This window comes from Podarcis gaigeae (assembly GCF_964106915.1).
Source record: "Podarcis gaigeae genome assembly, chromosome: 15".
Taxonomy (NCBI): Eukaryota; Metazoa; Chordata; class Lepidosauria; order Squamata; family Lacertidae; genus Podarcis; species Podarcis gaigeae.
This window is the reverse complement of record NC_139692.1, coordinates 24,323,316-24,349,030: the sequence shown is the minus strand read 5'-3', so window position 1 is coordinate 24,349,030 and position 25,715 is coordinate 24,323,316. Positions and strand designations below refer to the sequence as shown.

Here is a 25,715-nt window from a genome sequence, read left to right as displayed (position 1 = left end):
GCTTAGAACATGGATAGGCAAACTAAGGCCCGGGGGCCGGATCTGGCCCAATTGCCTTCTCAATCCTGCCTGCAAACGGTCCGGGAATCAGCATGTTTTTACATGAGTAGAATGTGTGCTTTTATTTAAATGCATCTCTGGGTTATTTGTGGGGCATAGGAATTCATTCATATTTTTCCCCCAAAATATAGACTGGCCCCCCACAATGTCTGAGGGACAATGGATCAGCCCCCTGCTGAAAAAGTTTGCTGACCCATGGCTTAGAATGCTGACCATCCCTACACTAAATTCTCCCGAAAGTCATTTCTGGGATGCTCAGTCGGTCAGACTTCAAAGGATGTAATGTTGGCTACATCTGCAGCCTCAGCATCATACTCTCCTATTGCTTTCATGGTTGCTAACAACTATTTGCAAGAGATTTAGATTATTCATAGGACTGTTAAACCAGTGTTCTAACCAGCAGGAAGGAAACTCAAGTAATCTTTTCCCTTGGCCTGCCTCAGTTGCCTAACCTGCAAAATGGAAACAGCAATTCTGCTTTCCTTTCATCACAAGTTCCAAGTGTGTGGAATAAACCAGTACTGGTACAGCATTTTTAAAAACTTTTAATTAATTAATTAATTTGTATACTGCTCTTCATCCATAAAACACAAAATACATGATAAAAACAAGAAAAGAAAAAAACATGGACCAGTAAACCTCTCTTTGCACTCACACTTGTTAAGAGTCATAACTGATTTTCCAGCTACGTGAAATAACACGTTATATAACTTGTTAGCGTTTTGGCTAATAGTTTTAATTGCAACTGAAATGTTGCCATTTCAAATCCATGGGTCAAATATGTCCTGTTTTTCCAGGAAACATCCTCTTTTTCATGAGTATGTGACATGAGAGTCGTCATAGCAATCCATAGTTAAATGTAGAAGTTGCCAAGAAGTTGTCCTCTTTTTTGCGCTTCAAAATATGGCAACCCTGTCATAACACCACCACCCTAGGTGGGGATCAGGGGGTGATTTTATCCCTCCTGATATTCCACTGAATAATCATAAATGAGTAGTTCATGTTCTGGTGAAATTGTTCATGTGCACGGATGCCAAAAGATCTGCACAGGCATTTAAAATTTTCTTGAAAAGTAAGTCATCTTCGTGATTATGTTTTTATATTGTTATATATCACCCTGATATTTCATGAGAGGCAACTGGCCAGTCTCTGTGAGAACAGGATGCTAGACCAGATGGACCATTGGCCTGATCTACCAGGCTCTTCTTATGTTCGGATGTATCTCCTGATGTTTCCATCTACTAATGCCCTGGTGCCAGACTTTAAAGAAACAAGAGCAACCCAGCTTACTTCCTACTTCTACCCCATGGAGAGACCATATTTTTGGCAGTGACGTGTGGTAACATTTTTCATAGGGGAACAGTTAGGGAGATTGGGGGTGGGGGGACTGAAGTTGTACATGTGAGCATCGTGCTTCCTCTCTAAGCCAGACAGAAGCTTCCCAGGCTTTGAGAAGGAGGTGTCAAGGCTCTAACAGGATGCTGGCGCCCTCTTGCCTCCTTCTCAAAGCTGGGCAGACTTTGGGAAGGTGGTGGGAGGTCTCTGGAACCCATCAGAGCACACACTTCCCTCCCTAAGATGGGCAGAAGCTTCCTGGGTTTAAGAAGAAGGCACTAGAGCAGCAGTTCTCAACCTGTGGGTCCCCAGATGTTGTTGGACTACAACTCCCATCATCCCTGAGCTCTGCCCTTGCTAGCTAGGGGTGATGGGAGTTGTAGTTCAACAACATCTGGGGACCCACAGGTTGAGAAAGGCTGCACTAGGGGAACATTTAGTGTACTAGCCTAGTCCTTCTAATCCACTGACTTCACAGCACTGATTTTGGAGTATCCAGGCTGTATAGAGCTTTATAGACTAGAACCACAACCTTGAACCACAGCCACAGTGCTGCAGCCCAAATCTTGACCTTCTGAGGTCATGCTCAACCTTCTCAGACTTGGCAGAAACCCATCTGTCCCTCCATGGAAACTACAGCTTTGTGAGGTGTATGTATTTCTAGAAGACATCACCCATCCACCTACTCCAGAACAAATGGACTTGCTACTATGGGGCTGCTCATTGGTCCAAAAAAAATAGCCATGAAAGTGTGTGTTAAATGAGAACTTTATCTTGGTGCTTTGTTTCTGCTGGATAGCAGGCATGGTGTACAAGTTGGGTCATGTATATTTCCTTGGCTGGAAGCCGTTCTGTTTTGCTTCATCTGGCTCGTTGGCTCAGGAGCTGTTCCAGCAATTGTTGTAGGCAACCCACATACTGTGCATTGAATCTGGAGATAAACATAGCAGGGTGAACCATTGGCTAGAACCTGGTGGAGCCAAGAAGGCGAGACCATGTGATCCTCTTGGAAACCAATGGTTGTCTGTCTCAGCATATGGCAAATTCATTCTCTCTCTCTCTCTCTCTCTTTGGAACAACAGTCTCAGAATTAAACTAGGTGCCCAGAGTACTATATAAACATGGGCATTGGTTTTCTTACTGACACAGAAACCTGTATGATGAAGTTATTAGTTATGGATTGCGTCACTATGGCATTCCCAGTGCAGGTGCCAATTGTTAGCTCCAGGAATCAGGCTCATGAATTTGTTCTCCGCAGAGTGGCAGAACAGAGCCAGAAGGAGGTCAGGTCCTTCAGAGAATTTCTAAGTGCTTCCTGTAAACCAGGGTGGGGAACCTGCGGCCCTCCAGGTGTTGTTGGACACCAATTCCCATCAGCCCCAGCCAGCAAGATGGGAAGGGTGAGCTTGGTTCCTGGAACTCACGATTTGCATCTACAGTGGTGATGGTGTAGGGATGTGATCCACAGCTGATGTAAACATGCTGAAGATGCCTAGCGATCACTGGTGCATGGATGAGCATGGAGGTCTGATCCAGAACCTCAAGGCAGATTTCTCCAAGGAAAGTGACTGGGTACATTTAAATAATAAATTAGTCCTTCCTTTAAAGGCAGAGCCTCAGCCTTGATCTTCCAGCATGAGATTTCAAAACGTTCTCCGACCTTATAATGGGGTCAGGTTTTGCGCTTAGGATTTCCCCTTGCGTTATGCTCATCCAGCTTCCTATCCTTGGAAGATGCTTTGTCTGGTCATTTCCTCACTCCACCCAGTATTGTTTGTCTTCCCACCTCGTGCCTTGTGTATTGATTAGAATATTGTTTGACCAGTGCCATGTCCTAATAGTCGGTTTTATAAGGTGTCGTAAGAATCGTGTGTGTGTGTGCACGCGCACAGTATATAATCATTGGATTATACTCTTTGAAAGATTCAGATTATCGTGGATTAAATCCTGGCTTGCTGAAGTTGAGAGAATGTCTATAGACATTGTTCTGTGTTCCTCTTCCATGAAGGCAATCCCTCTCCAAAGCTAGACTTCTCCTGGAAGCATGGCAAGGATTTCCTGTGGGTGGCTGGTCTTCGCAGGCAATGGACAGGGTAAAAAAGCTGCAATGTTTTGCTAAGTTTATTGTTTTGTTTGTTTGTTTTGCTTGATCTAGCTATCTATCTGAATTACATCCTACCTTTTCCTCCAAGGAGCTCAAGCTGGCATACGTGGCTCTGCCTCCCCCAATTTAATCCCCACAACAACCTTGCAAAGTAGGTTAGGGAGAGAGGCGGTGGCTGGCCCAAGGTCGCTCAGTGAGCTTCGTGGCTGAGCAAGGGCCAGAACCCTGGATTCCCAAGTCCTAGTCCCATGCTCTAACTCAGGGGTAGGCAACCTAAGGCCCGTGGGCAGGACGCAGCCCAATCACCTTCTCAATCCAGCCCGCAGATGGTCCGGGAATCAGCATGTTTTAAAATGAGTAGAATGTGTGCTTTTATTTAAAATGCATCTCTGGGTTATTTGTGGGACATAGGAATTCATTCATATTTTTTTTCAAAATATAGTCCGGCCCACTACATGGTCTGAGGGACAGTGGACTGGCTCATGGCTGAAAAAGGTTGCTGACCCCTACTCTAACTGCTACACCACACCAGCTCAAATGTAGTTGCTGTTTTCATTCCCATGACTGTGGTATATACAGTGGTACCTTGGGTTAAGTACTTAATTCGTTCCGGAGGTCCGTACTTAACCTGAAACTGTTCTTAACCTGAAGCACCACTTTAGCTAATGGGGCTTCTTGCTGCCACTGCACTGCTACTGCACGATTTCTGTTCTCATCCTGAAGAGAAGTTCTTAACCTGAAGCACTATTTCTGGGTTAGCGGAGTCTGTAACCTGAAGCGTATGTAACCTGAGGTACAACTGTACATGCATTCCCCCATCATTTTCAAATATGGCATGTGAATACAAGAAGTATTAGTTTTTATACCAAGTCAGATCAATTGGTCCATCTGACTCAGAATTGTCTACCCTGACTGCTAGCAGCTCTCTAGTGTTTCCTGGGGGAGATTTCTCCCAGCCCTACCTGGAGATGCCATTGGAGATAAGACTTGGGACCAGATCCCGCCTGGAAAGCAAATGTTCTGCCACTGAGCCTTGGTCTTCCCCGTGTGCACCTTCAGAATGGGGCCAGGCTACCCATGAGCCTACCCATCGCGGTCACCTTTGGGCCTCGGATCTGAGCTCCATCATTTTTCAGCTATCCCCTTCTTCCCACAGCTGGAGAAGCCAGTCCCTCCTAGGGATGTAAGGAGGGCATCACTTTCCATTCTGCCCCGCATGAGCCGCATGCAGCAAGGTTTCCATTCCGCTGCAGTTCCCCTTTTGCCAAAACCACGTTGTTTGTCTCTCTGTCAACTGTGGTGGAAATTACCCCTCTTGCGTGATTACATAAATTATGTAAGTTATATTGCTGTTACATTGTTCCACCCCACTCATTTCAGTTCAAAGGAAATGCTATTCAAATGATGGGGTGGGCGGATGTGACCGATTGTGCACTGCTTGCAGACTAAAAGCAACAGCAAATACTGATCATATTTGCTGGACTGATTTCCATTCTGGACATGAGGACAAATACAGTAAGTGAACTTTGGATATTTCCACTTCCGTTTTCATCAGAATTCTCTGATGTTCCTCGCCCCTGTCCCCTACAAGAAATCCACTGTTATTATGCACCATCCTGAGGTCAAGGGTCTACCCAGGGAACAAAAGCAAATGCAACCCTTACAACAGTACGGACTGCACATCACAACCAGGAAATAAAATTAATATACCAGGTCAGAAAAACCAAGCCAGAAGCTCAAATTAAACTGATTAGCTTCATTGATGCACAGGAAACTCAGGTGGTGCTAGAGGGGGTTGGATTAGATGACCCTTGGGGTCCCTTCCAAATTGACAATTTTGTGATTTTATGATTCTCATATTACCAGTTGAGCCACATGACCTTGGGGTGAGCAAATGCCATGTTGTGTCTTGTGCGTCTTATTCATGGGAGTGCACACTATTTATTTATTTTGCACAGTATGAGATCCTGGCCTTGTGAAGAGAGAAATCGATCCACTGCATGATCACCAGATCCATCATCTGTTCAATGGGTGGGGAGAGGACCTGTGTTGGAATCCCAGCACTGAGCAGAAGAGAGGTTTAAACTTCTTAGCTCTCTGATAGGATGAAGGTCAGAGTGGGAGGAGGTGAGAGAGAATGTTCCTGTATGTATGTGTATGGTATGTTGTAACTCAGTGGTTGAGCATTTGAGCTACATGGAGAAGGTCCCAGATTCAGTCCTTGGATCTCCTGGTAGGGCTAGGAATGCAAAGCAGCTGCCAGTCAGTGTTGACAGCCTTGAGCAAGATGGGCCAGTAGCCTGACTCAGCTTCTTATGTTCCTGTGTGTGGGTTTGTGCTTGCTATATGTTTGGTGAGTGTCTGTGCGTGGTGTGTAAGAGTATGTGCATGATCTGTAGCCCTCAGAGAGTTGCCTAACCTTAAACATGGCTGGCAAAGGTTAGTCATCCCTGATTTAAATGTTATCTTTCTATAGCATTTCCCATTTAGATTATCAAATGATGGTCTTGGCTTTTGTTTTGTTTTTAATGAACTTCCAGAATGTCCCTTTCCAGTGCGAATGCACTCCAAAATGAAAGTTTTGGTCCTATGTACGTAAGAAACTGATTAGTATGACAGGCTATGATATTGAATTTACTGCAGAATTTTTTTTTGCTTCCTCTGTTTACAGGACATTAAAAAGGATATCAGTTCGAAGGAAGTGATTTCACAGTTGCTAATTCTGGCCAAGCAAGCCATCACTTGGCAGTGGAAAAATCTGGATAGCCTAAACTTAACAGCATAGTGCAGAACGATTTGGACAGCAAAAGCAGAAGAAATAGCACAGAAAATCTGAGTCGTGTAAGGAAAAAAGAACCCACAATCATTTCATACTGCCTGGCAAAACTTTATTACATATGCACTCAACAAAGACTTACAGAACCAGAGAGCACTGGCAGTTATAGATATTTGGCAATGTATGTAGCATGAATTCTGGAACTTTTTATTCTTTGGGGAAGTCTCAGTATATTACAATTGCTCTTGTCATTTATTTCTCTCTCCTTTTTATGTTTTATATTGTATTGTTTTGTAGAAATAAACTTGACTTTTTAAATAAGTTTGCAGAATGTCATAAACCCTTGTGCACTTCTAAGGCTCCACACAAACGCAGCTGATTCAACTTCCATGACTGTAACTCAGCAAACCTGTTTTTCTTCTTCCTTTACTTTTTCTTTTTCTTTTCTTTTCTTTTTTTTTTGCAATTTTCTCTTTTTTTAATTATTTCTTTGATGGGAAAGCCCTGGCTCGATTGAAACAAACAAGGAGCGTGATTTCACCCCACAGGCATAAGCCTGGAAAAAAAACCCTCAGAATATGTGAGAGACACCACCCCATTCCCTGACAATCCACTTCTATATTGCCATGGACTACAGAGCTCATTTCAAGTGTTGTATGTATTTCTTACTGAGCCTATATTGCCTGCAGCTCATTTAGGTTCACCCATCAGGAAGCAGACAAGGACAATTTCTTAAGCCCAAAATAACCAAGTCAACCTCCTACGGTCAACGAGACTATTAGTCAGCTCTTAATTTGTTTGGGTCTGATATGTAGGTCACTCAGGAGGGAAGTGAAGGCTGTGCACATCCTTGAACAATCCGATGGTGCAACAAATGCCAAGGGACTGTCTAAGGGAATTTCTGAAGTGGGCAAGGATGGAGGTTTGCATCTTTGTTACCATTGTCATGTCCATGCAGCCAAGCATTGTGTGTGTTTCAGGAAGGGAAGGGAGAGTGAGAATGCATGCTGCTTTCTTATCACAATAGCATGACTAGTTGGCCTATATTTAAAGTTCTCTGGTGTCAGCATGTTCATAAATAGCAAATGCCAGCCTCCACAAATCTATACATGAGGGGAAAGGTTGGATGAGGCATGCCCTCCTTTGAACAGACCCAGAACAACGCCAGGTCACTGTGAAGCAACAAGGGGGATCCAACACTTCACAGGTGAAAACGAGGGGCCAGTTGTAGACTGGGTGGGAATTTGAGGACCACTGCCTTGCCTTCCTTCACTGCACATTGAAAAAGGCTTGTCTTTGCTGCCTTGGAAGTGAAGTCTTCTACAGTTGTACCTCAGTTCTCAAACGGAATCTATTCCAGAAGTCCGTTTGACTTCCGAAAATGTTTGAAAACCAAGGCACGGCTTCCGATTGGCTACAGGAGCTTCCTGCAGCCAATCGGAAGCCTCGGAAGCAGCGTTGGACATTTGGGTTACAAAGAACATTTGCAAACCGGAACACTCACTTCCAGGTTTGCGGCGTCCGGGAGCCAAAACGTAAGAGTACCAAGCCATTCGACAAACAAGGTACGACTACTTCACAAGACCTTGTCCTGCTGCAGCTTCAGTCAATTAGTAAACTGACCATAGCATTTAAAAAAAAAAAAACCATAAGAACGTATAATAGAATTAATGCCTGCAGCATTAGTCCTTGGCATATTTTTGAAAGTAAATAGGGTTACAACCCTCAGAAAATCACAAGATGTCACATTTCTTGCAGCCCAAGATGGGTAGCCAATAGTGGAGTTCCCCTGAATTCAATGTACTGACTTCTCCCCACGAGGCAGGCTCTATGGAGTCAGGACTCTCCCCAGGCATATGCTTCCACCAATGCTGTCCACCCATTCACCTAGCGCAGTGGTGGCCAAACTCAGCCCTCCAGCTGTTTTGGGACTACAGTTCCCATCATCCTGACCACTGGTCCTGTTAGCTAGGGATGATGGGAGTTGTAGTCCAAAAACAGCTGGGGGGCCAAGTTTGGCCACCACTGACGGCTCGCTCACATGCTGCATGCTTCCACCCAACGCTAACAGAAACTCTGCCTGCTTCTGCTATTCTGGGACCCATCTGCAATACAGTGGTACCTCAGGTTACATACGCTTCAGGTTACAGACTCCGCTAACCCAGAAATAGTGCTTCAGGTTAAGAACTTTGCTTCAGGATGAGAACAGAAATCGTGCTCCGGCAGCGCGGCCGCAGCAGGAGGCCCCATTAGCTAAAGTGGTGCTTCAGGTTAAGAACAGTTTCAGGTTAAGAACAATGGACCTCCAGAACGAATTAAGTACCGGTACTTAACCCGAGGTACCACTGTACTGTTCCCATCCTGTCCCTTTCCCCTCTGGTGCTAATTGCAAAATCAGGGGAGGGAACTGGTTGGGGAAGTGAGCATTCTCCACCTGAGAGAGGGATGTGAGCAGGAAAACAATATATCCCAATAATGATACATTCCTTGCCCTCTCCTCTTCCTCCACATCTCGCCTCTAAGTGGGTGCCCCACTTAGCACCTGTTTTCCCATTCCAAGAGGGCTGCTGTGAGGCACGTGAAAGGCGCATGATCCAGCCTGCCGGCTGCAATCACCTAATTGCAACGTGCTGGGAAGCTGATCAGGGGAGCTGTGTGTGCCGGCTTACCATTCTTGCCCCTCCCCAAGGATCTTCACCCTGGAAAAAAGAAAAGGAGGTCACACGTGAGGCAAGAACTTGATTGCTGCAGGGCTGGGCTTGGGAACATTGCATTCGGGGCTGCTGCTGCTGCTGCTGCTGCAATCGGAAATGCCAGCTGAAACCAGGCCCAGATTGGCCTCCTTTCGGCAGGAAAAAGCATTCTTCTTTTCCAAGCCTCCCTTTCCTGTGCCAAGGCTAATAGTGGGATCTGCTGCTAGTGGGACAAAGGGGAGCAGCTGATCTCCCTTCCTGCTTTGCAGTGTCCTGGCTATCCTGGCCTTATTCTCAGCACAGCCTACACTTTCCCAGGCTTTCCTCCCAGGCTACCAGGCTGCTGCTGCTCCTTGAGCTGTGGATCAGGGTGGTGAGGTGCAGAGGACAGCCACAGGGAGTTTCAGCAAAGGGCTGTTTTTTTTTATCGCACTCACCTGGCACGCTGCATCAGCCAGCATCCTCCCTGCAGGACAACCCTCGAGGTGCAGACGCCCTGACCTCCTCCTTTGCATCTGGTTGCCTCCAGATGGGATGCACAAAGCAGCAGTCCATCACCCAGGCACCAGCCAAAAATAATGCTCACTACTTGACCACTGATTTGGGGTGGACTAGATGACCCTTGGGTCCCTTGTAACTCTATGTTTCTATTACATGATAATAATAATTATTATTAATAATAATAATAATAATAATAATAATAATAATAATAATAATTTATTTATTTATAGCCCGCTCTCCCTGGCCTAGGGACGCAGGTGGCGCTGTGGGTTAAACCACAGAGCCTAGGACTTGCTGATCAGAAGGTTGGCGGTTTGAATCCCCGTGATGGGGTGAGCTCCCATTGCTCGGTCCCTGCTCTTGCCAACCTAGCAGTTCGAAAGCACGTCAAAGTGCAAGTAGATAAATAGGTACCGCTCCGGCGGGAAGGTAAATGGCATTTCCGTGCGCTGCTCTGGTTCACCAGAAGCGGCTTCGTCATGCTTGCCACATGACCCGGAAGCTGTACGCCAGCTCCCTTGGCCAATAAAGTGAGATGAGCGCCGCAACCCCAGAGTCGGTCACGACTGGACCTAATGGTCAGGGGTCCCTTTACCTTTACTTTTACTCCCTGGCCAGAGACAGGCTCAGGGTGGCTAACACCAATAAAATTGCAATAAAACATAATGGGGGGGGGGGCAAACAAACAGACACACACAAAAAACCAGTTTATTAAAATACAGGTTAAAATACAATTTAAAATAAAGCCTCATTTGAGTAGTAGCCCATAAATCAAAGCCACAAGGGGAGGGAAACATAAGGGCCAGTCTGAGTCCAAACCAAAGACCAGGTGGAACAGCTCTGTCTTGCAGGCCCTGCGGAAAGATGTCAAGTCCAGCAGGGCCCTGGTCTCTTGTGACAGAGCGTTCCACCAAGTCAGGGCCAGTACTTAAAAGGCCTTGCGGCTTGGGACCTCCAAAGTGTTGTTATTTGTGGACCTTAAGGTCCTCCGTGGGGCATACCAGGAGGGGTGGTCCCGTAGGTACGAGGGTCCTAGTGTGTGGTGCTATTCTATGAAAAGCAATTCATTGACTGCTTCTGCTGGATCAGCCCCCTGCTTTGAAGGGAAGGTGCATATTTTCAGCACCCATCTTATTTCTGTAATTGTAGGGACTCGTCCTACAATCCGTATTTTGATCAGTTAATTCTACTGGATACGAGGGCTTTTCTCCTAGTTCTGCAGCTGTGCCTTGCAAAAAAAAAAAATGATCTTATCCACTGAATTGAAGGTTGGTTGAGCAAAATCTCTTTTCAGATTTTCTGCTTTTCTGATAAAGAACTAATTGAGCATTTTCACTGATTTTTGAATTTTCACAAGGCACAGCCATGGAACAAAAAGAAACTAATTGATACAGGCTATGATCAAAATGTGGATCAAGCAAAAAAGTGTGGATGAGCCCTCAGTTGTTTTAATAATTTTTCTTAATGTTGTAATTTAAATCGTTGTAACCTGCCCTGGGACCTTGGAGTAAAGGGTGGGTAAAAAACAACAACAGCAACAACAACAATGGACAAACTGTCCTCACTTTCCAAAATACAGAAAATATATGAATATATAATAACTAATACAAGTTATCTATTTGTTTGTTTAATTTATACACTCCCCCATACCTGGGGGTCCCAGGGTGGCCCACAGAACAAAATCCAGATATAAGACCACATAATAAAAATAAAAAACAACCCAATAGCCCCCGCCAAAAAAAACCCCACATTTTGAAAGGTCATAGGATGTAAATCAGATCAACCAAAGACCTGGCTAAAAAGGAACGTTTTTGCCTGTCACCTAAAGTTGTATAATGAAGGCGCCAGGCGAACTTCCCTGGGAAGAGCATTCCACAGACGGGGAGCCACTGCAGAGAAGGCCCTGTTCTCATGTTGCCACCCTCTGGACTTCTCAAGGAGGAGGCACACAAAGGAGGGTCTCAGAAGATGATCTCAATGCTTGTTCGTTCCTCTCATGATTTTTTTTAGGTTTCCTAATCATTTTCCTTCCTCAATTATGTATTTAGCAAGAGGGGAAAGACGTGTGTAGGGATATTGTTTGAGCATCTGGCAATGAATGAATTGCAGGAAGCCAATGCCACTTAAAGGAGCAGGTACTGACAGGCAGACATGCCCGTGCCTTGATCCCATTAGACTGACAGCTTGCCTTGCACCTTATGTAAGGTCACGGCTGTGCCTCAGCAAACAATGTCCTTCATGGGAGCATTGCAACTGACTGCTTTGTCTCATCCCCACATTTTCTGGTCTCTCGCTCGACACTGAATAAAATGTGTTCCATCTATTTAAGAATTTTCACTGAGGTGCATCAGGCAAAGCCCTTCAAGATTATATTAGTTCTGATAGCTAGCTTGGCATCATTGATCTGCCCAAGTTAGCCACTGCTGTGCCAGTTTTAAAACAGACCAAGAAAGCACCACCCAGGTTTGGTCAAAAGTAGGACCAATTTTAATGGTTGCCATTCAAGAAAAACGTCTTCAGAATTTCAAGATAAGTCAAGAGCATGGAGTGAACTTTCCCAAGGGAATTATTTTTCTCTTTTTAAAAAATAATTAATATTGAGTTTTGCTTTACATACATACACAGATAAATTCCATCCAAAATTAAAACTAAAACTAAGAATAAAAAATACATAATAACTAAATATCTTTTCCTCCACCAATAACCCATAATTATTATTCTGAATTATCAGACCTAAGCACTCTAGCCTTTTGTGTTGACTTCTGTCCACCACCTCAATTTGAGTTATTCTTTTCTTTCCTTAACTGCCTTCTTTAGATGTTTCCCATTTCTTGGTATTAACTTATTCAATTATAATAACTGTTTTGTCATTTGCAAAAGTTAATTAAAGCCTAGTAAGGGTTTTACTGCAACAAGAGAATTCCATGTAACCTTGGTTCATTGCTGTAGCTTAGAGGTGGGGAAATTCCCCTGTGTGGGCCAATTGCAGCTCTCCAGGGCCCCTATAGCTGCCCCTCAGAAGTCTTCCTAGGTCATGCCCCCTCACCAGATCTGCTGAAATGTGTCTAAGCAGTTAAACGGCCTAATGTTTACTTGGATGGAGGTGTGTAAACAGAAGCATACAGAGGAAATTCACATGCAGTGAGCGCTCCAATTGGAGAGCAGCCTTTACCAAAGGTGTTATGGGCTTTGAAGACACTCAAACTCAGGACATGCTAAGAGGAAGGCACTCTCGGCAAACCCTCACCATGATCAACTCCTACCTGGAAACCTATGTCCCCAATGTGGAAGAACGTGTGGATCCAGAATTGGCCTTCACAGTCACTTATGGACTCACTAAGACTATGTTTATGGAAGACAATCTTACTTGGCTAAGAATGAGAAGGAGGAGGAGGAAGAGGAAATTCACACCCATTAGGTAAAAGTAAAGGGACCCCTGACCATTAGGTCCAGCCATGGCCGACTCTGGGGTTGCGGCGCTCATCTCGCTTTATTGGCCAACGGAGCCGGCGTACAGCTTCCGGGTCATGTGGCCAGCATGACTAAGCTGCTTCTGGTGAACCAGAGCAGCGCACGGAAACGCCTTTTACCTTCCTGCCGGAGCGATACCTATTTATCTACTTGCACTTTGACGTGCTTTCGCACTGCTAGGTTGGCAGGAGCAGGGACCAAACAATGGGAACTCACCCCGTCGCGGGGATTCAAACTGCCAACCTTCTGATCAGCAAGCCCTAGGCTCAGTGGTTTAACCCACAGCGCCACCCGCGTCACCTCACACCTATTACTTCACCCATTTTTCCTCTAGCCCTGCCCACGCTGTCGTGTGACCCTCCAGAAGGTTCTCCCTGAGAGACTGCAGCCCTTGGCTTAAATAAGTCTCCCTAACCCCTTGCTTCACTGAGGGTAAATGACAAATGCTTCCTTGCCCCAGCAGAACCTACTGACCCAAAACAATGTAGGCCACATAATGCCAACAAATAAGAACGGTCGTCTATTCCTGCTAAATGCATTTGATCTGGACTAATGACCTAAATACCGTTGACTGTCCTGCCTGTGCCCTCCAAAATCGATGGCTGCCAGTCATGAGTCACTTAAAAAATCTCCATCCTGTTTATACCTTGCAAATGCTGGAAGCAGCGTCACGTCTGAATTCCACTTATCTGCCACAAAGGAAGATCTTGCCCCACTATCAGCCCTAAATAAATGTTGCGCATGAGACCAGGGAAAGGGTGGGTGTGGGGAGAGAGAAGTGGATAATTTCATTCAAGGAAACAAAGGGCTTTTGGATATCAGCAGCGAATGATTCACTCCCTACAGCGTGTCAAGTTGCCTAACTGTAGCCAAAGACAATGTTTTACATGGCTGGCCGGCCTCGTTGTTGAAAGGTGTGGCTCGTGCTGCTCAGTAAATGTACGCAGCCTGCAATCTATTTTTAATGCAATTACAAAGCATCTTCCCCAGGCAGTGGGACAGGAGACCAAGCATCTTCCTAGCAAATACAGGTTGCGAAAAGAACAACTGGGAGACAGGAAGAGGGTAATGACACTAAGCCTGAAATTATATAGGTATAGATATGCTTCTCACTGTGTATTTGTAAGCTGGCTAGGTGAGATATTTGCTCATCTAGCCTACAGGTGGGAATCCTCAGTTTCAGGAAGGGGCCTGAAATTGGCCCTCTAGCCTTCTCTGACTGACCCTCAGGACCTACTCCCAGGCCACGCCCACTCTTCCCCAAGCCACACCCCCATCTCCCCAAGCCACGCCTCTCAGTAGCTCCCTCCTCGAGTGCTTTTGCATATCTAGAAGGTGTCCTTTCACCAGGGTGGTGCCTCTTGCTTGTGTGGATGGAGAGATTTGCATGGAGAAGCCTCATTGCCTTTTGCATGGCTGGGACATCACCTACCATACAAAGGTAAGAGCCATATCCATTTGCTTTGCCCGCTTTGGGCCTCTGCCCTTGCCTGCTGCTTGTATGCAGCCACCAGTAGGCATGACAGTAGGCATGGGCTTCTTTTTTCTGACTTTGCAGTAGCCGGTTGGCAGTGGAAGTCCTTGGGGCCTCAAATTTCAGTGGCGCCCTGTGCAACCCCAAAATTCAGCTTCCCTCCACCTCTCATGCTCAATTCTACATAATAGTGATAGAGTCTTCTGCAACATCCCCAAGGCTCTGTGCCCAGTGTACCCAAGCTGGTTGTGCTCCCCTAAATTCGCCTCTGGGGCTGGTTTGCCATGAGGGGGTGGGAAAGAGATATGATGTCCCTTTTTATCCTGTGCTGTTAGGGATGGAATGTTTTGTCAAGAGTGGGAGGCTCTGTCAATTTTGCTTTTCTCACTTTCTCATTATTTCTCCAATCTAAAGTTTTCCACATTTCTGCAGCAATTTGGGTTTTTTTGGAGGGGGGCCGAGGAGAATCCTCATGAAAATTCATCAGGATTTTACTGCAAATTTCACCTAATTGCAGTGGTCACCAGTGTACACATTTTTTTTTTTTTGCAGGCAATTGCTTTTAATATAGTGCAATTGTGTGCATATTGTTTTCACTAATATAGTCATTTCTATGCACACCCTAATATATTCATTTGTGTAAACGTTAGTCAGAGAAGCGTGAATTTTGAAGGATGACAGTTTTTCAATTCTCATGTTGTTTTGCAAGAGTGAATTTGATAGATTCACCTTTAAATGCAATCTGAATCGAGTTCCTTCCCCATCCCCAGATATTTCAGTATTTGTTAGATGTGCCTCTTTCCTCCCCTTGGCTTCTTCCAGCTCTAGACTGGGCTTGTCATATTTAAGTCCAAATTGATTTGTATATTGCCTGCTAGAGTCATCAGGGGGGCTATGAAGTGTGCTTTTTTGTGAAAATGGGAGTTCTTTTCCCCTTGGTTACGGATATGTAATCAGCTCTCCCTCCACCTTCACCTGGGAACAGCCATTCCCTCAGACTGCCTCAGTGGGAAAGATGGGAAGCAGAAGACTCATTCCATCAGCTTTGCCAGAAGCCCAGCTCCACTGCCTGCCCCTGAAACAACTCTTTAGAAAACTGTTTAGACAACTGTTTAGAAAGTGGTGCTTGAGTTTTGATTTTCCTCTTCCCTCCCAGTTCCTTTTCCCTCATGTGTTGTCTTGTTTCAGATTGTAAGCCTGAGGGTAGAGGCTGTCTTGTTTTGATTGTTTGTAAGCTGCTCTGGGAGCCTTTTTGGCTGGAGAGAGGGGTGCAAATATTTAAAAACAAACAAATACAGTGGACGCTCGGGTTGCGAACGTGATCCGTGCGAGATGCACGTTCACAACCTGCAGTGTTCATAACCAGCAGTGGCACATCTATGCACTCACGGGTTGTGATTCGGTGCTTCTGTGCATGCGCAAAGCACGATTTAGCACTTCAGCACATGCGCAACCCCTGAAACCCGGAAGTAACCCATTCTGGTATTTTTGGATTTCGGCAGGTCCATAACCCGGAAAAAAAATGCAACCTGAAGCATCTGTAACCCGAGGTATGACTGTAAACAAAAGAAGAAAGTGAGGGGTGTGGCTGGAGGTGAGTGAGGGCAGTAAGAGAAGGGTGGGGGAGAGACTAAGTTATTGGGTCTGTGGGATAATGGAAGGAGGGAAGGCAGAAAGAATCACAACAGGTCAGAGTCCAGAGGGGAAAGGGAGAGATGGGGGACCTGAGCAATGGCCGGGAGAAATAAAAGGGCAGTGGGGGGTGGGAAGGTGATAACAAGGGGAGACACAAGAGCAGTGAAAGGTGAGAGCCTGCAGAATAGGCTGGGGTGGTGTGAGAGGGCAGTGGAGAAGGGAGAAAAATGGGTAAGGGTAAAGGTAAAGGGACCCCTGACCATTAGGTCCAGTCATGGCCGACTCTGGGGTTGCGGCGCTCATCTTGCTTTATTGGCCGAGGGAGCCAGCTTCCGGGTCATGTGGCCAGCATGACTAAGCCGCTTCTGGCGAACCAGAACAGCACACGGAAACGCTGTTTACCTTCCCACCGGAGAAGTACCTATTTATCTACTTGCACTTTGAGGTGCTTTAGAACTGCTAGGTTGGCAGAAGCAGGGACCGAGCAATGGGAGCTCACCCCGTTGTGGGGATTCGAACCACCAAACTTCTGATCAGCAAGTCCTAGGCGTCGCTCTCCAATACCCTCAAATGGGTATTGGTATTTGTATGTCTGTGTAATCAGGGAATCATAGAGTTGGAAGGGACCACGAGGGTCATCTACAGGTTCAACCCCCTACAATGCAGGGATCTTTCTCCCAGCGTGGAGCTCGAACCCACAACTCTGAGATTAAGAGTCTCATGCTCTACTGACTAAGCTATCCCAAACAGTGGCATTTAAATTTATTTTGAAAAAATAATTTCATCGCACAATAAATCCAACCCTCCCAAAATTATGTAGAAGTGGCAGTTGTATTACAGCAGGCTGATCAGCCACATAATGCAAGAAGGTGTCTCGGGTATCTGCAGCCCCTGATGGTGGTTGCTAAATGAATGTATTTAGCCTGATTGTGTATTTTCTCATTTAACATGTAGAAAGCTGTTGTGCATTGTATGGTTCATAGGGACGCGGGTGGTGCTGTGGGTTAAACCACAGAGCCTAGTGCTTGCCAATCAGAAGGTCGGCGGGTTGAATCCCCGCGACGGGGTGAGCTCCCGTTGCTCGGTCCCTGCTCCTGCCAACCTAGCAGTTTGAAAGCATGTCAAAGTGCAAGTAGATAAATAAGTACTGCTCCGGCAGGAAGGTAAATGGTGTTTCCATGTGCTGCTCTGGTTCGCCAGAAGCGGCTTAGTCATGCTGGCCACATGACCCGGAAGCTGTACGCCGGCTCCCTCGGCCAATAAAGCGAGATGAGCACCACAACCCCAGAGTCAGCCACGACTGGACCTAATGGTTAGGGGTCCCTTTACCTATTTAAGCTGTTGTGCATTGTATGGTTAAGTTAAAGTTAATGTGGATATATATATATATATATATATATATATATATATATATGCAGGTTTTGGTGTCCTCGGGTGTCTTCCCGTGTAAAAGTTGGGGTGTCTAGGCGACGTTTCGACGAGGTCTCACTCGTCATCTTCAGGCTGGTGCTTTCGGCTTCTTGTTACTGGAACAGAGCGGGATCTCAATGTTTGAGTTCCTATAAATACTGTAGAGGGGGTGTGGTGTCTAGCCTCCAATGTTCTGGGCAGAGAGGAAGTTCCCAGGCTAGTGTGCCTTTTCTTCTTTTGTTCCTTAATTACTTGAGAGATACCTTGAGTGATTTCTTGAGTGATATCCTGAGTACCACTTAGGTGGGTCATTAGGTGTGGATTAGTTGCTAAAGTCTTTGTGTCTTGACCTCTTGAACTTTGTGAAGAGTTTTCCTGAGAAGATGGCTGTATTGCACTTAGTTGTGCTTTGGCTTGGCTTCGTGTATAGGGGCGAGCTGTGGTTTTGTGGCTTGTGTCAGCCAGATCTGTGTAGGGATTGCAGGGGGGTGCAGCATCCGGAGGTGCCACCATGGATTGGCTACTGGATGGTGTCAGTAATTCATCTGTGGAGAGGGTCTGGGTTTGGGTCTGGTGTGGTTGATTGGTGTTGGCGTTCTGTGTGCCTCTGGATCTGGTGTCAGTTTTTGTGGGGAGGGCTAATTTCCAGATGTCTGGCAAGCGGGATGTGTCGTCACGCTTGTTCATGTTGTGAGGGTGTTTCTCTATCTCGATGGCTTCCATGATTATTCTCTTGTGGTGATGTTCCGTGTTAAAGAGCAATTTGGAATCTGCAAAATTAATTTCGTGTCCTGTTTCTTTCATGTGTTGGAAAAGAGAGGAAGTTTTTTCTTCTTTTTTGACGGCATTCTTGTGTTCTGCGATACGTGCATTTATTCGTCTGTTTGTTTGTCCAATGTACGTGGCTGGGCAGACTTTGCAGGGTATTTCATAGATCCCTTGGTTTTCCAACTGGATTTTATCCTTGGGGTTTCTGAGGATATTGGCTATTTTTTGGTTGGTGCAAAAGGCTGTTTTGATATTGTGTTTATGGAGGATTTTGCTAATTTTATCTGTAGTGCCCTTGATATAAGACTTTAGCAACTAATCCACACCTAATGACCCACCTAAGTGGTACTCAGGATATCACTCAAGAAATCACTCAAGGTATCTCTCAAGTAATTAAGGAACAAAAGAAGAAAAGGCACACTAGCCTGGGAACTTCCTCTCTGCCCAGAACATTGGAGGCTAGACACCACACCCCCTCTACAGTATTTATAGGAACTCAAACATTGAGATCCCGCTCTGTTCCAGTAACAAGAAGCCGAAAGCACCAGCCTGAAGATGACGAGTGAGACCTCGTCGAAACGTCGCCTAGACACCCCAACTTTTACACGGGAAGACACCCGAGGACACCAAAACCTGCATTCCTGTACCCGTGAAAATCTACGAAAGCAAATATATATATATATATATATATAATAAAAAATACATACAAACAAAAATAGATTTGCTTATAACATTACCAAATAGTAACAATTCCACACATACCTTTGTTTTAACATCAAAACAGCTAAGAAGGGGAAGGATGCATTCCCCCCCCCTTTTTATACCTATGAGATTTCCCCACTTTGCAAATTATATCTTTGAAAAAAATAGGTCACCCATTCCAACACTGTTATTTCCAGTTCTCTTTTTCCATAAGCTGTTAACAGGCACCAATTATCTAATTGCACCTGATGATTCTCTCTGCTCTTCAGCATCTATCTTCACTGAACCAAATTTAACCACTCCCAGATTTTTCTGACCATATCCCACTTATCTGTTTTACAGTCATTTTTTTCAACCCCAATATTTAACGCTCCAGCAATAGTCAGTGTGCGCAGAATCTGTGATCTGTCTATTTGTAATGCATCACCTTTAGCAGAATGTAATGGGAGCTGACTGTGTATTAGAGAGAGGGCCCAGTGGTCAATAAGCCAGTTGAAAATGTGGTTAGCAATTGTTAGAGTCAGGAGAGAACTGAGATCTTGGCAGCAGTCAGTAGGAGCTGGTCCCCCCCTCTCCCAACCATGACTTCAACACTCCTATGAGAGGGTTTTTCGGATCCTTGGGGCTCCTTGGAACTGGTGAAGCAGCAGATGTTCTGAAGCCCTGGATTAATGTAGAGTTCGGGGAGGGGGAAGAGGAAGAAAACATCTACCCAAACTGAAGGTAATATGAAGAGAGTCCATTGTCAGCTGTGGAAGGGGTAGGTGGTGTTAGGATCGTCCTACACTCATGTGTAGGACCCTGGTAGAGAGACATGCCCCACTGGCATGTTCTCTCCCTCCTGGTCTTTCATTCAGGAGCTTCAAAAGCTTTATTCAGCCTGAACAACACAACGACTGATACCAAGAAGCATCAGCACGCTTAGGGATACGCAGAGCATTCTCAGTTTGCGTAACAGAACTCAGTAGCACAGCATTTTGGCTAATCGACGTTTATTTACATATAATACACTCAGAGCATTCTGCTTTAGCTCCTTCCTCTTTCTCATCATACAGCAAAGAGAAAGAACAAAGGACAATAGTCCCACTTCACGGAACACAGTAATACCAAAACATCCTGTCTCCATCACTTCCCACTCTGTGGAATGAAAACGTACACCGTCATGTGATAGACAACAATCCCATGACTGCAAACATGGAGCAAGAATCCTAACAGGTAGGTGGAGGGATAGCTCAGTCAGTAAAGCATGAGACTCTTAATCTCAAGGTCATGGGTTCGAGCACCGTGTTGGTTGAAAGATTCCTGCATTGCAAGGAGTTGAACTAGATCATCCTCTGGTCCCTTCCAACTCTACCATCCCATGATTCTATGATTTCAGCCGATTTCATACCTGCAGTGGCTAGCTTGGGTGGACTTCCTTCGTAGTCTATGTAGGAAGACCTGACCCCTGGGAGATCCAGGAAAGACCAAAGGATGGACTTCTTCACACATCTTGCACTTAACCTTTGGAATTTAGTCACTTGGGATGCAGTGATGGCCACCAACTTGGACTGCTTTAATATCCAGCTGCAGTCAGTATGATGGGGCAGATCTGCTGAGACCCGCTCCCAACACTGCACCTCAAGGGGACATGGGAGGGCTCTGACATGGGTGTGGCTGTCAAGACACACTGGCAGGTGTGCCACATGGGCTCCACTTGTGCACCTGCAAAATCCTAGTCTCACTCCTGCCTTGCCCCAGTGTCACCCAGGTGAGCTGCTGTGAGGTTAGTGTCACCCCATCCCACTGCCCACTACTGGGTTTAGACAAGTTTGTGGAGGATACACTGATCAGTGGCGACCAGCCACAAGGGCTGTGTTCTCCCACCACTGCTGGAGGCAGCATATCTCTGAAGGCCAGTGGCTGGGAATCAGAGGTGGGGAGAACGTTGTGTTGCACTCAGGTCCTGTTTGCAGGCTTCCCACAGGTATCTAGTTGGCCACTGAGAGGACATGATGCTGGACTAGATGGGCCTTTGGCCTGATCCAGCAGGTGGCTCTTAAGTTCTTAATAAGTGTTTCAAGCCAGCTGTTGGTGGGATTTTAAACACTCTGGAGTAGTTAAAAATCTGCTTGAGCCAAATGGTAAGTAAGCCATGAGCCCCTCCCTCCTTGCATGCATGAATCTTCCAGACTAGCTCTCAGAGTAGCTGCTGTAACCTTTATAAACATGTTTAGAAGTCGGTGCTGCAAAAGCACATCACATTCTCAGGTTAGAATTTCCCAAAGAGGGATCACTTTAAAAAAACTCGTTTCAGCACTCATTAGATGCACAAACTTTTGCTGCTATCAGGAAATGCTTGTCTTATTAGTCCAGTCTCATTAAAAAAACATGCCCAGAAGAAGGGTACCTTAAACCTTTGAGAATTGTTGCTAAAAGACCAGAGGTTGTCCTTTTGTTGCCGCATTCTTCCTGACAATGGCATGAGACCCATGGTTGCCCGTAGGAATCCTTTCATGCTGCTCCTTGCTGCCTCTGTGTGGCTAAATGCTGCATTTCACTTGCACTGAAGCATTTCCAGGTTGTAATGGGCTGCTAGGAATCGTTAGTTTACCATGAACATTGATTTTGGGTTTGCTGTTATTGTCTCCTCTTGTCTTTTCTGTTTACTATAATACTTATGGGTGGATTTCATCCCACGTTGGAATCTGAATCTTTCATGTTTTTGAAGAGTTCAATTTATCTCTGATCCCCACTCCCCATCACGTTCTTTACCTGAAGCACAAATTGAGCCTATGATCTCTCTCACACACTGCCTTCTGCTATCATTTCTGTTGCCATCTCTCTGTTCCCATCTTTTGTTAAATTTAATATCTCTAAGGAACCAATGAAGCACATTTCTCACACAATACTTAGAGAAAATAAGTGGCATTTCCTCATCGATAGGAGATCTGGCAGTTCTGAATTCCTGGAATTGTCAATGAATGATCTTTTTAGGGGGTGTCTCCTCCCTGCCTGTGAAATTACCTCTTCACTGAAGTGTGTCTCAATCCAACCTTTTCAATACCGGGTTAAAAAAACTCACCTTTTTTGGTACAGTAGGGTATCTAGATGCTGATGGGTTAAATCAGTCAAGCACAACCAAAATGATCAAGGGACTGCAGCAGCTCCCCTACAAAGAAATGTCACAGTATTTTGGAATTTTTTTGTATTCTCTTGAATGTAAGATTTTCTTTCATTCTTCCAAAAATAGCCTATCTGGGGGCCCCAGTTCTGAATCTAGTCCCCCAGATTTCCAGATTTTCCCTCCTCTACTCCTGCTATTGCCCTTGGGGGGAGTCCCAATTTGCTTCAATAGGAGCTTCTTCTCCCTATGGAGATGGAGACACAAGGGGCCACTGCATGGGCTGGAGAATTACAGTCCCTGACCCCCCTGAGTGCAGGGTTCTCCTGTTATGAATCAGAGGACCCACACTGGCTATTTGGGTAAAGAAAATATTGTGCTAGGAAGGCAAATTCCTGGATTAGTGCAGAGGCTGTGACTCTGAAAGGTATTTCTGTTCAGACTGGTTGTTGGTAAGTGAGCTGGAAAGTGATGCTTTTTTCATTGGTGGGGCAGAGGCTTTCCGTTTGTATGTTTCATTGTACCTGGGTTTTCAATGTGCTCACTTTGCCTGGCAATCTTTAGGCATATTTTCACATGATGCTGATGGCTACATAAGCAGAGGCAGATTTAGAGGAGTTTCCTCACACTGGACATCACACTGAGAGGGGTGCTGTAGAGCATGCACAGAAGAAAATACAAGAAGTGGGGTGTGTGTATTGAATTTTGGCCTTGCACAGGGCACCACTGAAATTTGAAAGGTATAAGACCTGCCCTGACCTGAGCACTATTGATGACTCACATCAGGCTCACTACATAACTTTGTAGCCATCCTGCCAGACAAAGGAAGCTTCATAGAAGAGACAGCGCCACCTGCTGAGTCTTCATGCACCCTCTATAGATGGAAATGCAGAGCTGCACTGATAAAGCACTACAGAGGTAATGGTTCTTTGTGTGATAACCACCACTAGGTCCTTCAAGGACCTGTAGTCTCCATAGGTGGAAGAATGGGCTAAGATCAGCCATGCTAACAGATGGCTTCATATGGAACTGTTCCTCAAAGCATGGGATGTGGTGTTTGTTCTCTGTATATTTCTGAGAAAGTCCCAGTGGTCCATCTGTCTAGAGACACACAGAGAAGAAACATGGAGTTCTCTTCCTTTCTTTTGGCAGCGAGTGCCTCCAAATAACACCCACAACTTTCTGAGGCTAGGGGTTGTGAAGGAATACTGTGTACAGTTCTGGTTGTAGAGTTGGAAAAGGTTCAGAAAAGGGCAATTAAAATGATGGAGTGACTTCCATATGAGGAACAGTTGCAGCATTTGGGACTTTTTACTTTAGAGAAAGGGCAAGGAAGAGGTGACATGAAACAAATCATCTCACAAGAAGTCCCATCTTTTGGGGATGCTGATTTATTGCACAAATCAACTTTAAAAGAGTGCCCTGAATTTGCTGCTGTGTGGCCAAATACCACCTGAAAACAGCCACAGCATGAAAGCACCCTCACTATTTTGTGGAAATGATCTGCAAATATTTTTGTTGGAAAGATATAGGAAAGAACAAGAAGGTGGGGCACAGTAGCCTCCCCTTTATTCTCTGTCTTTCTCACTGGGCTCTTGCCCTGGTCTACTACAGAGCAGCATAAGGAAGTGCCTTCTACTGAGTCAGACCAGTAGAAGGTTTGAGGCAGGGGTCTCTTCCCAGCCCTACCTAGAGTTGCTGTCAGGGACTAAGCTTCCACATGCAAAGGCAGATCCTCCACCACTGAACTGCGTCCCTTCTGCTGCTGGAGCCCTTGTACTTTTTTTGCCCCCTGGAGACCTCTGCTGAAGAAGGCAGACTCTATTCAGGACAGTCCTATCCCCAGATTTAAGCAGCTGAAAGAGTAACCCACCAGTACATGATGAATGGTGAGCAGCTGCTGATAGATCTGGGTCTCTCTCAACCCCCTGGCAGCCAGGAGTGGCAAGGCATGGCTAATATTTCTCTTCGCACAATGAATGGCATTTCTGCAATTGTTCTAATGGTTGGCAGGGAAGCCATCTGCCAGTAAGTGCATGAGGCCCAGGCATCCCTGCTCAGGTTTTCTTTCTTGATTCTAGCCTATAATAAGGCATCACAGAGAAATCAGAGGAATTGTTGAAGGCAGAAATGTTGGGCATCTTTGATCATCCCCCTCTTCTTCTTCTGCTACAGAAGTGTCAGACCGTGTGTGTGTGTGTGTGTGTGTGTGTTGTGTGCCTGTGTTGCCCTGGCTGGGATGGTGTTCCCATAGCAACCCCTGCACAGAGAGCGGTTCCGCTCTCTGTAGCATTCACAATTCATATTCATCAATGTTTCCAGTGCGCTGTGTGTGTGTGTGTGTGTGTGTGTGTGTGTGTGTGTGTGTGCTATCTCTGGCTGAAAGACCAAAGAGGGCTGAGCCTTCACCAGCCATACAGGGACCTCTTGCCCCTTTGGTGGGGTGGGGAAAAAACTTTCTCCTGCAAAAGAGCACTTGCTTAATGAGCATACAGAAGGCTGGAGGAAATGGGGAGTGGATAGCAATGACTTTAATGACAGCTTCTGGCTCTTTCTTCACAGAATGTCAGTCAGATGGAATGAAAGCAAGTGCGATCACTGTGTTAAAACAGTGAGAATCAGCCAACAACAAAAAATCTGCACATAGAAACATAAGAAAACCAGCAGCCCATCTAGTCCAGTGTCCTAACGTACCTCACAGGGCAGTCATGAGGATAAAATGGAGAGGTGGGGGAGAGCCATGTATGCCTTCTAAGATGAAAGGAGGGTAGATATGTAATGATAAATGCTGTACATAAATAAATGGCTGCTTCTTGCCCTGCCTCTTGCTCAGGCCCAGAAAACTGTGGTGGCCAGGAAGAGGTGGATCTGATTATAATGGTGGTCAGAAGGTGGACTCACTGAAGGTGGATCATGAATAAGTTATTGTCAAAGGACCCTCCAAAGCATCACTGCTTGTTCACAATGACTGGGCACCTTTTGGAATGGTGGTGTAAGACAGACAAACAACTCCTACTGGACTCCGTTTGCCATGAACAATTTGAACAGGAAACATATTCTTGCCTGGCACCCACAGACTCACCATACCTTGGCCTTGGGGACAGAACGGTTTACTCCAGAGAGCCAAAATTTGCCATGTTCCTGAGAGCGAAAGTAGGCCATTTATAGGAGTTGAGTCAGAGTGTTCCATCCAGGTTCTTTCTTAATCACAGGTGAAAACAGCCTGTCTTTCCTTAATGGCTCCTGCTCTGTGATGAATGCTCTCTGCTGGCCCACATCCTCTCTCACATCCAGGGGCTTGCATTTCCTGACAGGAACCTGGCCTGCTGCAAACAGACATGACTTCACAGTGCTTCTGTGAGCATATGGCTGTCAGACAAGAGTGCAAGCCTCTTGATTTAACAGATTCTGAAGATCTATATAAAGCAGTGCTGAGCAATATCCACCCACTAGGCCCAGGATAGATTATATGAGGTGAACTGCACACAAAATGCAGATGACTCCAAGAGAAAAAACAAATAAATAGATGATCACATGTTTCCCAGGCTTTATTTAGTTTTGATGATATCTCCAAGGGAAGAAAAAAATGGAAGTGTTTTTTTTAAAAAAACGTAATTGGTATGCATAAAATGATTAAGAATTTGTAAATAATACTAATAGAATGACAGAGTTGAAAGGGCTTA

The 25,715-nt window shown here is 45.5% G+C and overlaps 1 protein-coding gene and 1 long non-coding RNA gene across 4 annotated transcripts in view; both read left to right on the top strand.

Annotated features, from left to right (window-relative positions):
* Positions 1-2,528: 2,528 nt before the first annotated feature.
* Positions 2,529-6,530, top strand: LOC310832417. Its single transcript, XR_014558282.1, has 3 exons — positions 2,529-2,795; positions 3,404-3,488; positions 6,171-6,530. It is a non-coding gene; the product is annotated as an uncharacterized lncRNA (long non-coding RNA).
* Positions 6,531-13,975: 7,445 nt separating this feature from the next.
* Positions 13,976-25,715, top strand: part of SCN3B (sodium voltage-gated channel beta subunit 3) — a 26,888-nt gene continuing 15,148 nt past the window's right edge. The window contains exon 1 of one of the 3 annotated variants that reach the window (XR_014558249.1): positions 13,976-14,381. The gene's annotated coding sequence lies outside the window, so the exon portion shown is untranslated. The remainder of the gene's footprint in view (positions 14,382-25,715) is intronic. The other 2 variants (XM_083714158.1, XM_083714159.1) reach the window with 2 other exon arrangements.